Source organism: Pinus tabuliformis, chromosome 5_2, assembly GCF_031772625.1.
Source record: "Pinus tabuliformis cultivar Carrire ecotype Pingquan chromosome 5_2, CPIR1, whole genome shotgun sequence".
NCBI classification, from domain to species: Eukaryota; Viridiplantae; Streptophyta; class Pinopsida; order Pinales; family Pinaceae; genus Pinus; species Pinus tabuliformis.
This window is the reverse complement of record NC_142306.1, coordinates 1,062,070,323-1,062,084,014: the sequence shown is the minus strand read 5'-3', so window position 1 is coordinate 1,062,084,014 and position 13,692 is coordinate 1,062,070,323. Positions and strand designations below refer to the sequence as shown.

Below are 13,692 nucleotides of genomic sequence, written 5' to 3'. Positions count from 1 at the left end.
CGCGTGACATTATTCAATGTCACTGACCTGTACTGGGCAACATGGCTCAAAACTATGCAATGCTTAGCTTTTTAAGAATATATAACTTTGCATAACTCAGCTACACTGGTTAAAGCTGAGCTCTATAACTCCAAAATAACTCGGATATTTACTAAAACTTTGCAAGTTCTGCCGAAATTTAACTCAGCAAGGCCTGTCACTCTGACGTTCTTTGCTTAAGGATTAAGGGGCTAAGAAAATTTTAGGTCTTTTACTCAACTAAAAACAGTGATTGTGTCGAATGCTGCCATTCGCACAACCCCTCTCTAGAAATAATAAGAAATTACTGGAATGGACATCCTATCAATACGCAGGCACTAAAGTCTAATATCTGTGGGCTAGCACCAGCTCCAAAATCATGAGAGATGGCCCAAAACCATGTCAAACGTATACAACAATCCCTGAATTTCCCTGAATTTTTTTCAAACTTCTTTCGGGAACCACAGCCCCAGTATTTCAAAACCGGATACCTTAGAAAAAAGGTTATCAAGACTTCCTTTTTACATACATCCTATAATGTTCTATTTCAATTGATGTATTATCTACCTAAACTAAAAAATACTTTATAATCTTTTTTAAATATTTTTTCCTGGTTCTAACATGATATAAGTAGTTATTTAAAATAATTTATCATTTTATAGTCTATTAAAAGATTATGAATTTATTCCACTCACTATACTATAATACTTTGTTCTCCTTTCTTATCTTTCAAAATAGTTTAGCTCATCCTGGTAGCTTTTGTTCTCCTTTCTTATCTTTCAAAATAGTTTAGCTCATCCTGGTAGCTTTTTTTCAACTAATGAGAATGTTCACTAATATATGACATCAAAGATGAACCAATATAAGAATATAATTTTGAGACTGATGTTCAAGAAGAAAATTTTATATCCTGAGTTTTTCCAAAGAATGGTCTCTCCTACAAATGAAAATAGACAAAATTCACTTTTACATTCTTAAAATGCTATGTTATTTGATCAAGAGAATTACAACTCATCTATATTTTTGGCCGTTAAACATTTGTATTTAATAGGTGTAAGTCATCTCTTTAACAACAATGAATCCCCATATATTACTTTAAATATCTATGACCTAAACAGACATTAGAAAACTATATATATTATATAATTTAATAAAGAAAAAATTTCTAATTTCATAAATAGTTACAACATACACTATAAACTAGCAATTGCACCAAATGTTGCAAAGGAAACGCCGTAAGGCATAAATTCGAAAAACAATGTGACATATACAAAATCATTGAAGTTGAAAATGAGTAAACAAAATGTCTTTCAAAAATAGAAAATACCTTTGGGTAAAATATATCCACCGTCGTAACCAGAATCAGACTGAAATTGCAAAATTTATATGTTTTTCAGGTTTTTTTATTTACGTGGACCATAACCAGAATCAGGCTGAGATTGCAAAATTTGTATGTTTATCATGTTTTTTATTTACATGGACCATCTTTACTTGATTGTAAATTGTAGAATCAGACATATTTCACTCGAGTGGACATAAACAAATGTATCTTCATCTTCAAGTTGACTCCCAATTGAAAATAGCTTGCCTTCCCATCGTTTAACTAAATCACAAACATAGGAGGATAACATAGGTTGGTTGATGGCTACTGTCCATAAATGTAACTCTGTAAATGTAACAAATGCGTATGAAGTTAAATTCTGAAATAATCAACTCTTTGATCACCAAAATTAAATTGGGAATGACGTTTCAGTGGTATATTGTTTTATATGAGGATAACATAGGTTGGCTGATAGCTACTATCCATAAATGTAACTCTGTAAATGTAGCAAATGCTTATGAAGTTTTTGTTTGAATTGTTCATGGTTTTCAATTGTTTTTACAGATATAAATAAAACATATGTCTAAGTAATTTTTTATATTTTTAGTTTTCGCTAAAATGCATGTCTATTTAGACCTCACTTAAACTTCACCTATGACAGTAATGCTCAGAAACAATTTCGATACCTTTCGAAATTTGCAGAGGGGAAAATATATCCACAGGCATAGCAGATGTATGCAGAGGGGGCATTGGGAAACGAAGACTCATTCTTCTTCTCCTTGAAGGCTTAGATTTACCTAAGCTCAAAGCGGACTGTTGCGATGTAAGTATTGTTTGAGATTTGAAACCCCCTGGCAGAGGAAGAGCCGTGCTGTTCGAGAAGTGAGGTTACTTTGTTGTACAGGTTTATGCTCTTCCCTTTCAAAACCATGGTCACAAAGGAGATATTAACTGGTTAAAGAACTCACTTTAATAACAAATTAGAACCGGGGGAATTCATCTTGGAACATACCTCGGCCTCCCCCCGAGCAGTGATGGGATTTCATGGTGGAAATTTCTTCTGCGGCCATGGGGTTATCGGCCTATCATTCATGCCAACTACCATCTCAGCTGCAGATGCCTCAGAATGCAGAGAATGCAGTTATACCCACTGCATTGACCCATGAAAATTACACTCTAAACTCGCAAATGCAAGCGAGTCCCAGCTACAGTGCTGGCAGCTGCTACAGCAGAAACGAAGTATTTGGGTCTGCAACATCAGATTTCTCCTCCACGTTTGATGCTCTGCTACTCAATTCTGAAGGTTCGGAGAAAATTGAGAAGAAAAAGGTGCTCTGCTACTCAATTGTGAAGGTTCGGAGAAAGTTGAGAAGAAAATGGTCATAATAATATTAATTCAATAAAGAATTAACCTGGCAGCACTCTCTAAACAAAGGTATAATTTATGATCATATTTGGTGGTTATGGTTATAATGAGCTTTTATAGGATCTCACCTAAAAGTGGAGACATTTTATGGGTGGAGACATTGGTCATAAGATCAAAGTAATGGGATTAGTAAAAATCATATAAAATCGCCATATAATTTTTATTATTATAAAAGTTAGTGAGTGTGAGTTGAATAGTAATGGAATGGTATTTATGTTAAAAAAGGTCTGTAAAGTCATTAATGTAATGGGTAGAACATGATTTAAGGTGAAGGTTCTATGTTCAGATATTTTTTAAGAGTGGGTTAATGAGTGATCCTGGTCAGTAATAGTTGATGAGTGTCTTAGTAAGTCAAAATTTAATTTAATGAGTAAGTTAAAATATTTGAAGAGTTAACAAGTTGAGTTTGATTCAAAGTCAGGGTAAAAAGTTTAAATTAAAGGTGCATGATAGGTGTTTCTCAACACCTTTATCATTGTTGTATTTGGAAGATGCGTGCATGATCAGTTGTACCCGACACCTTGTGTTTCTTGTGCTCATTTTCTGGCAAGCATGCAAAAATGGGAAAAAGGAGGAAAAAGGCTACAAACTACTAATCATGAAATTGAACTACAGTACTACTACAACAAGATCTTGATGACGTTATAGAAGAAATAGACAGATTACAAAAGCAAAATATTTCCATGATAGACAGGAGCATAAAGATGTGAGAGATACGATTACAAAAGACAAAGCTCATGTTGCTTCTGAAAAAATATTCAGAAGAGATGACCTTCTAAACGTAGTAGGCAAGTACAAGTGGCCCTATACTCTGACGAGAAGAAGAGATCCATAAAAGGACCACATCACTAGATGATATAGGATCCAGAATTCGTAGCAATGACAAACGTGGAAAAGATAACAGGAATTGGAAAAGGAAAATACAAAGAGAGAAGCAAAGGAAAAGGAAGCTACAACGAATAAGGAGACTAGAATCAAAGCAGAAATGGAAGCAATTAAGGCAACAATTTAAGTGTATAGATTAGAAGAAGCCCTGACGTAATAGCTAGCAAGAGGAAAAAGAAAAGAAAAGGAAGAAGCTAGAGATTCAGAGCCTACGTATGTAGGGATCAAATCCTAAAACATCTATTGAATCCCCTAAGCCATCTATCACAGGACACCATTTCCTTTTAAGCCAACTCAACGCACCCATCAAAGTTTGAAGCAGTCACAATTCCAAAAGCATTTGCCTTTAATTAGACAAAAGGATGGGTGGTAAAACAATCTCACAAGAAACTCAGATTACTTAGTGTCCCAAAGCTCACAATGACTACTGAGACTCCATTGGTTGCAAATGCAAGAACCAACCCAATTGCCACAACTCTACAAGTGTTGTTCTCACTCAGGCTTCTGAATTTAACATCAAAAATATGGTCAAGGAAATAAAGGGCTACAAACAAACGATATCCAAGGAGATATTAAAGGAATATGTTGCAAACCATCAAATGAAATAAATCTGATTAATTTATATCTCAGCACACTCAAAAGTGGTGAGGAACCTATTCCCAAATAGTTGACATCTTATGAAGTTTCCTTTGAGCAACTGATATTCAAGTGCATAATAGGAATCTCCTCTCAGCATGATGTATGGTCAGCCTATTTGGATGATAAGACAAATCCTTGGTGTAAAATATCGTATTTAAATCAAAAGCTCATAACTACCAAGGAAGTCCAAGAGTTCACAAGGCACCAATGAGAATAGATATAAAAAGGAATCAACTAGTTGAGAAACAAGAATTCTGTTTGAATTTTGTCAACTCTTAAATTATTAATTTTAATGAAAAGAAGCCCTCAAGGCCAATATTGCAAGAGAAGAATCTCCTCTCAGCATGTTGTATGGTCAGCCTATCTGGATGATAAGGCACATGGTAGCCTATGGCTCCAACTAAAGACAAATCCTTGGTGTAAAATATCATATTTAAATCAAAATCTCATAACTGCCAAGAAGGAAGTCCAAGAGTTCACAAGGCAGCGATGAAAATAAATATAAAAGGGAATCAACTAGTTGAGAAACAGGAATTCTTTTTGAATTTTGTCAACTCTTAAATTATGAATTTTAATGAAAAGAAGCCCTCAAGGCCAATATTGCAAGAGAAGCTTGAATTCTAGTGACATGCACTAAGAATTATCTGGAACCATTGTAAGTTTGTATTGCTCTATTATAGACTTTTCTATATGAAATTTACATTCTTGCTTTACTGTTCTGAGATGGTGAATGTAAGGTTGAACAGTAAATTTGAGAACAGACATTTCTGCATTTCTCTTTTGTTCATATAATATATTTCTATTGTGTTTCTTGAGTAGCTTTTTGTTCTAGAAGTAATAACAACAATGTATGTTTAACCTTGTATGTCTACCTAAGCCAACTTCAACTCAGTTTGATAATTCTACAGCTAGACCTTAGTTGATATCAACTCCACTACACGATTTTACATCAACTCAACCAAAGCTAACATGAACTTGGCACATTCAGTGGACTCAATCAACAAAGGCTTTAAGTAACATGCAACTCAATCATCATGGCAATGATAGGTGTAGAATTGGAAGTTGTTGTAACCAAAATATCTACAGCTAAACCTTAGTTGATATCAACTCCACTACACGATTTTACATCAACTCAACCAAAGCTAACATGAACTTGGCTCATTCAGTGGACTCAATCAACAAAGACTTTAAGTAACGGGCAACTCAATCATCATGGCAATGATAGGTGTATAATTGGAAGTTGTTGTAACCAAAATCAAACTGGAAAACTAACAACCTGATTATATAAATTCTTCGGTCCAAATGGAGGTGCAGGAAGATAATTGTTAAATGATGTTTAGTATTTCCAGTTCATAGTGAGTTAGCAGTCAGGGTCTAGAACGAAATCAAGAGATATTTAGAATTTTAAATACCTACGCAGACATATATGAACGTTACTCTTCAAAGCTTTAATGGCTGAGGGATAATGCACTCTGTAATTATACATTTTAAGATCATATCATATCACTGTATGTGTATTTCTGCAGAAAATTATACCAAACTCTATTGGCTATTGTAAGTAGTGAATCTACAAGGACGCATAAACACATGCACACTGACTAAAACATCTATTGAATCCCCAAGGCCATCTATCACAGGACACCATTTCCTTTTAAGCCAACTCAACGTAGAAAATTTCACCCATCAAAGTTTGAAGCAGTCGCAATTCCAAAAGCATTTTCCTTCAATTAGACAAAAGGATGGGTGGTAAAACAATCTCACAAGAAACCCAAATTACTTAGAGTCCCAAAACTCACAATGACTACTGAGACTCCATTGATTGCAAATGCAAGAACCAATCCAATTGCCACAACTTCTACAAGTGTTGTTCTCACTCAGGCTTCTGAATTTAACATAAAAAATATGGTCAAGGAAATAAAGGGCTACAAACAAAAGATAGATCAATTAAAGAAGGAAGTGGCCCATTATAAAACAAACATGACTAGCCTGCCCAAGTTCAAAGCCTGCACTTTTGAACTACAATATGAACTAAGTACCGCCCAAAGGTTTATGTATAGTAATCTTCAAAAATTTCAAGGTTACACCACTCAATTCCTCACTTATTTGGCATCAAAGACAAAAAAGTGATATTATATGAGGCCCAAATGAGCATCAAATATACTAAAGAAATGGCAAGCAGAGGAAAAGGATGCACCTGATGATCTTCCTCGAATTATTGAAAGGAAGAGTGAATGAAACTATACAACTCTAGCAAATTGCATATCCACAAGTGCATCCTTCGAGAAATATAAGATGTCCTCTCCCCCCACTTGGAGACATGAGTTCATCCATACCTATAGCTAATTCTTTGAATGACCTAGATGCAATTATCAGAGATAAAGGGACTGCTATTGGAATGACCTCAAGGATATCCAAGGAGATATTAAAGGAATACATTGCAAACCATTCAAATGAGATAAATTTGATTAGTTTATATCTCAGCACACTCAAAAGTGGTGCGGAGCCTATTCCCAAATAGTTGATATCTTATGAAGTTTCCTTTGAGCAATTGATATTCAAGTGCATAATAGGAATCTCCTCTCAGCATGATGTATGGTCAGCCTATTTGGATGATAAGGCACATGGTAGCCTATGGCTCCAACCAAAGGCATATCCTTGTTGTAAAATATCCTATTTAAATGAAAAGGTCATAACTGCCAAGAAGGAATTCCAAGAGTTCACAAGGCATCGATGAGAATAGATATAAAATGGAATCAACTGGTTAAGAAACAAGAATTGTGTTTGAATTTTGTCAACTCTTAAATTATGAATTTTAATGAAAGAATCCCTCAAGGCCAATATTGCAAGAGAAGCTTGAGTTCTAGTGACATGCACTAAGAATTATATAGAACCATTGTAAGTTTGTATTGCTCTATTATAAACTTTTATATATGAAATTTACATTCTTGCTTTACTGTTCTGAGATGGTGAATGTAAGGTTGTGAACAGTAAATTTGAGAACAGACTTTTCTGCATTTCTCTGCTGTTCATATAATATATTTCTGTTGTGTTTCTTGAGTAGCTTTTTGTTCTATAAGTAATAACAATAATGTATGTTTAACCTTGTATGTCTACCTAAGCCAACTTCAACTCAGTTTGGTAATTCTACAGCTAGACCTTAGTTGATATCAACTCCACTACACAATTTTACATCAACTCAACCAAAGCTAACATGAACTTGGCTCATTCAGTGGACTCAATCAACAAAGGCTTTAAGTAACGGGAAACTCAATCATCATGGCAATGATAGGTGTAGAATTGGAAGTTGTTGTAACCAAAATCAAACTGGAAAACTAACAACCTGATTATATAAATTCTTCAGTCCAAATGGAGGTGCAGGAAGATAACTGTTAAATGATGTTTAGGATTTCCAGTTCATAGTGAGTTAGCAGTCAGGGTCTAGAACGAAATCAAGAGATATTTAGAATTGTAAATACCTATGCAGACATATATGAATGTTACTCTTTAAAGCTTTAATGGCTGAGGGATCATGCACTCTGTAGTTATACATTTTAAGATCATATCATATCACTGTATGTGTATTTCTACAGACAGTTATACCAAACTCTATTGGCATAAACACAAGGACGCATAAACACATGCACACTGACTAAAACATCTATTGAATCCCCAAGGCCATCTATCACAGGACACCATTTCCTCTTAAGCCAACTCAATGTAGAAAATTTCACCCATCAAAGTTTGAAGCGGTCAATTCCAAAAGCATTTTCCTTCAATTAGACAAAAGGATGGGTGGTAAAACAATCTCACAAGAAACCCAAATTACTTAGAGTCCCAAAGCTCACAATGACTACTGAGACTCCAATCCAATTGCCACAACTTCTACAAGTGTTTTTCTCACTCAGGCTTCTGAATTTAACATAAAAAAATATGGTCAAGGAAATAAAGGGCTACAAACAAAAGATAGATCAATTAGAGAAGGAAGTGGCCCATTATAAAACAAACATGACTAGCCTGCCCAAGTTCAAATCCTGCACTTTTGAACTACAATATGAACCAAGTACCGCCCAAAGGTTTATGTATAGTAATCTTCAAAAATTTCAAGGTTACACCACTCAATTCCTCACTTATTTGGCATCAAAGACAAAAAAGTGATATTATATGAGGCCCAAATGAGCATCAAATATACTAAAGAAATGGCAAGCAGAGGAAAAGGATGCACCTGATGATCTTCCTCGAATTATTGAAAGGGAGAGTGAATGAAACTATACAAGTCTAGCAAATTGCATATCCACAAGTGCATCCTTCGAGAAAGATAAGATGTCCTCTCCCCCCACTTGGAGACATGAGTTCATCCATACCTATAGCTAATTCTTTGAATGACCTAAAGGCAATTATCAGAGATAAAGGGACTGCTATTGGAATGACCTCAAGGATATCCAAGGAGATATTAAAGGAATACATTGCAAACCATTCAAATGAGATAAATTTGATTAATTTATATCTCAGCACACTCAAAAGTGGTGCAGAGCCTATTCCCAAATAGTTGATATCTTATGAAGTTTCCTTTGAGCAATTGATATTCAAGTGCATAATAGGAATCTCCTCTCAGCATGATGTATGGTCAGCCTATCTAGATGATAAGGTACATGGTAGCCAATGGCTCCAACCAAAGTCATATCCTTGTTGTAAAATATCCTATTTAAATGAAAAGTTCATAACTGCCAAAAAGGAATTCCAAGAGTTCACAAGGCATCGATGAGAATAGATATAAAAGGGAATCAACTAGTTGAGAAACAAGAATTGTGTTTGAATTTTGTCAACTCTTAAATTATGAATTTTAATGAAAAGAATCCCTCAAGGCCAATATTGCAAGAGAAGCTTGAGTTCTAGTGACATGCACTAAGAATTATATGGAACCATTGTAAGTTTGTATTGCTCTATTATAGACTTTTCTATATGAAATTTACATTCTTGCTTTACTGTTTTGAGATGGTGAATGTAAGGTTGTGAACAGTAAATTTGAGAACAGACTTTTTTGCATTTCTCTTCTGTTCATATAATATATTTCTGTTGTGTTTCTTGAGTAGCTTTTTGTTCTAGAAGTAATAACAAGAATGTATGTTTAACGTTGTATGTCTACCTAAGCCAACTTCAACTCAGTTTGGTAATTCTACAGCTAGACCTCAGTTGACATCAACTCCACTACACAATTTTACATCAACTCAACCAAAGCTAACATGAACTTGGCTCATTCAGTGGACTCAATCAACAAAGGCTTTAAGTAACGGGAAACTCAATCATCATGGCAATGATAGGTGTAGAATTGGAAGTTGTTGTAAGCAAAATGAAACTGGAAAAATAACAACTTGATTATATAAATTCTTCGGTCCAAATGGAGGTGCAAGGAAGATAGCTGTTAAATGATGTTTAGGATTTCCAGTTCATAGTGAGTTAGCAGTCAGGGTCTAGAACGAAATCAAGTGATATTTAGAATTGTAAATACCTATGCAGACATATAAGAATGTTAATCTTCAAAGCTTTAATGGCTGAGGGATCATGCACTCTGTAATTGTACATTTCAAGAACATATCATATCACTGTATGTGTATTTCTGGAGACAAATATACCAAACTCTATTGGCTATTGTATGTAGTGAATTTGCAAGGACACATAAACACATGCACACTGAATTGTGATTCAAGTCAACTACCAAGATTGGTACTTAAACTTGGGAGCCGTTATCTAGCATTGTGCATAAGTCATATCTGACACTACCTCCAGTATCATAGTTCAATCTTGGTATTAGGTTGATCAAATTCGGTATTATAGTCTATTAAAGCCTAAAGGACCTATAAGGGGCTAGCACATATCAGATCCCTTTTTCTGCTTAAACATAGAGATGAGTTCCATATTTTTGTATAATCTGCAATTAACACATATTAGGTGTGTTGTTGAACCCTGCTGGAAAGGCCTCCATCACTATATGGCTAACTTTTCACCACATAGACCAGATAAGAAGAGTATTCTCAGGCAGGTGGAAGGGGGAATTGTGATTTACACGATAGTACTTTTTTCGGATCTTAGTGAATAAGCAGTTTGTTGTGGTCAGTTATGGTTTGGACAGTTGAGATCAATTTGGGCAAATGCTTTTCGAAGGGCATCAATCCAGGATTTTATTACAGGACTTTTCGACGACTTACGACATCGCTCCCAATCTAATTTTTTGAGTTTTCTTTCCCTCTTTATTTAGTGTAAATCTCAAACACTGGATAGTTGTGGAAGTTTGGAGTCTGGAATTCCATGTTGTTTCTTGATGTGCTGGTTTTTCAGTCAATAAAAACTTTTCTTCGCTGAATCATAAAAAAATATGCAATATTAATTACATAAATAGTTACAACATACACTATAAATTATAAATTATGCCAACAAATATCAACTAGATATATTTTTGAACCTCCTTAACATAAAAATATAAATACCCAATAAAAATTATCAAATAAATTAAAATATTAACCATTAAAGAAACCCATAAAATTAATCTTTGAAAAATATTATTAAACCTTCCAATACTCTTTCCTCTATCCTTTCTAAAAGTAATATTTCCCCATTCCTCTTATCATTTTCTACTAATGGCAATGGAAAAACAAAACTCTTTCCTCTATCCTTCTTATGAGTGCTCAGATAGTTTGCCCCTTGTAGCCAGACTCTCTAGTTAGACTCGAAAATGTGGTGCTCCAGGGTTTCGATCTGCCGTTTCTTATGTCTGCTGCAGTTGCTTTTTCAGCTATGGGGATCTGTCACCACCAGTGATGGTCTGCTGCCGAATGGGGACTTTGAATTGGCTCCTAAGCCCAAGAACCTGAAAGGCACGGTCCTTGTAGGGTGAAACTCCTTACCGAAGTGGCGAACCAGAGGTTTTGTGGAGTACATAACATCTGGACATCGTCAGCGTGATATGTTGGTGGTCGTCCCCGAAGAAGCCCATGCTGTGAGACTGGGAAACGAGGCGTCCATCAGCCAGAGTATCATGGTCACAAGGGGCTCCTATTACTCGCTTACATTTAGTGCGGCGAGGACTTGTGCACAGTTTGAGAGATTGAATGTCTCTGTTCCTCCATTTTCTGGAGACATATCCATACAAACCCTGTACAGCAGCAATGGCTGGGATGCTTATTCCTGGGCATTCAGGGCTCTTTCCAGTGTAGTCGATGTTATTCTTCATAACCCCGGCGTTGCAGAAGATCCGGCTTGCGGACCAGTGCTGGATGCAGTGGCAATCAAGGAGTTGTTCCCCCCCTCAGTTCACAAGATTCGATCTGATAAAGAATGGCGATTTTGAGGAGGGCCCTTACATGTTCCCAAGCTCCAACTCCGGCATGCTTCTCCCTCCCAACATTGAAGATGCCATTTCTCCTCTGCTGGGATGGATCATTGAATCTCTGAAAGCTGTCAAGTACCTTGACGGGGCACATTTTGCAGTTCCGCAGGGCAGGAGGGCCGTGGAGCTTGTGGCCGGCAAGGAAAGCGCCATATCCCAGGTCGTCAGAATGATTCCCGGCAGATTGTACCGCTTGAGCTTTGCAGTGGGAGATGCCAGGAATACCTGCATGGGTAACATGATTGTGGAGGCATTTGCTGGAAGGGAAACAGTCAAGGTTCCCTTCGAATCAAAGGGAGCCGGAACCTTTAAGGCTGCAACACTCACTTTCACTGCGATCACCCCCAGGACTCTTCAGTACGTTTTACACCATGAGAAGCGACGACTTCAGTACGCTGTGCGGTCCTGTGATAGATCAAGTTAAACTCTTTTCCGTTCGTTAAGCGCTCTGTTGCTATCTGCAGATTTTGTTTTATTGCTATCTACTGCATTTATGTATGCATTTGATTAGTGGTTCTGATCTGATCTGATTTGATACCTCCCTTAACAGAGGAGAGATTGATACCACAAGTATTTGAAGTTTCTATGGCTTTTTGGCTCCATCCACTCGCTGGACTATTTATTTAAGCTTATGAAATTATTGTTTGGGATCAGTTTGGTTGGATAGTAGCCTTAGCCTTTGTGATGGCAATGAACCAGCATTTTGTTCACGAGCAGTGAGAGATGATAATAATATTTGTCTTACAGATTGCTTGTGCTGAAAAATATTTCTCCATTCCTCTTACCATTTTCTACTAAATGTGGTGGAAAAACATTAGAGTAAAGAAATCACTAAATAAAAAATCAAAATTTCAAAATCTAAGTCCTATGTAATTAACCTTTACATTACAGACAGAAACCCCTTTACACCGGGCATTTTTTTTCGAAAATGCATCCATCACTCTCAAACATAAAACCAAAACCCAAACTAAACAGTGATTACAGGCTACAGCTCATGACTATAATTAATGAAAAAGTTTAGTTAATGCCCACATTTAAAATACACATCTCACAACTACATTTTAAATATACACCTGAGTCCTGACAACTGTTTCAAATAGAGCTCACAAAAGCACATTCTAGATTTTAAATGTTCCATAGCAAATTAAAAAACAATACAAAATCCAACTCAGCATGATGAGACAATTCAAAATGTAAACCCAACAGCATGTGTTCAGCCTAAATCCATAGAGAACTTGTTCTGTTTACGCCTGCTAACGTACACTGCCGAGTTCTTCTATCTTTATTATTTAACACTACCAATGACAGAAGCCATACAAAAATGTGTGCTATATTCGTCAATTTGTTACTAGTCTATGCTACTTGGAACAGTCTCTTCCGCCTTGGAAAAACGAAGGTATAATTTTTCATGTCACATTCAACACCAGCAGCATCCCGAGAACCAAACATTAGAAAAAAATGTATTAAGACCCTTATGGTAATCTTGAGATCATTGTGACCTAATCCAGGCATAGCCTTCAACTACATGTGTAGAAGCGCCGCAGAAAACATCGTCCAAACACCATCCGATGGTGCTAAAACAGGTAGGTACAGATGGAGTTTTCCAATTTATTGAGTTCGCGGGACAGGTGCTGTTTTTGTATTAGTTCTGGACACACAAGGTGCTAAAACAGGTAGGTACAGATGGAGTTTTCCAATTTGTTGAGTTCACAGAACAGATGTTTTTGTTTTTGTATTAGTTCTGGACAGACGACGAAAGATTACCAAAGGAAGTCCCATTAAAAGAACGCCTTCAACGTAATTAAGATACTCAACAATAGGCAAAACAAAATAAACATAGAGTCCCATTCACAACCAATTATGGAAATGTTTACTCTCCCTATAATACAGTCCACATCTAAATAGTCCATTTTTTGCATACTTTTGCTATCAGTCAAACTACATTGAATTCCATTAGGCAGAATTTGCACATATTTGGAATGAATACAGCAACAGTTTAATGCATTATGAACAACCACGATA

General features: G+C 36.0%; 1 protein-coding gene and 1 pseudogene across 1 annotated transcript in view; one reads left to right on the top strand and one right to left on the bottom strand.

Moving 5' to 3' along the window:
• Window positions 1–2,042, bottom strand: part of LOC149162904 (uncharacterized) — a 28,698-nt gene extending 26,656 nt beyond the window's left edge. Inside the window, exon 1 of the mRNA XM_089437442.1 lies at window positions 2,026–2,042. The gene's annotated coding sequence lies outside the window, so the exon portion shown is untranslated. The remainder of the gene's footprint in view (window positions 1–2,025) is intronic.
• Window positions 2,043–10,837: 8,795 nt separating this feature from the next.
• Window positions 10,838–12,573, top strand: LOC149162903 (protein DUF642 L-GALACTONO-1,4-LACTONE-RESPONSIVE GENE 2 pseudogene; annotated as a pseudogene).
• Window positions 12,574–13,692: the final 1,119 nt, after the last annotated feature.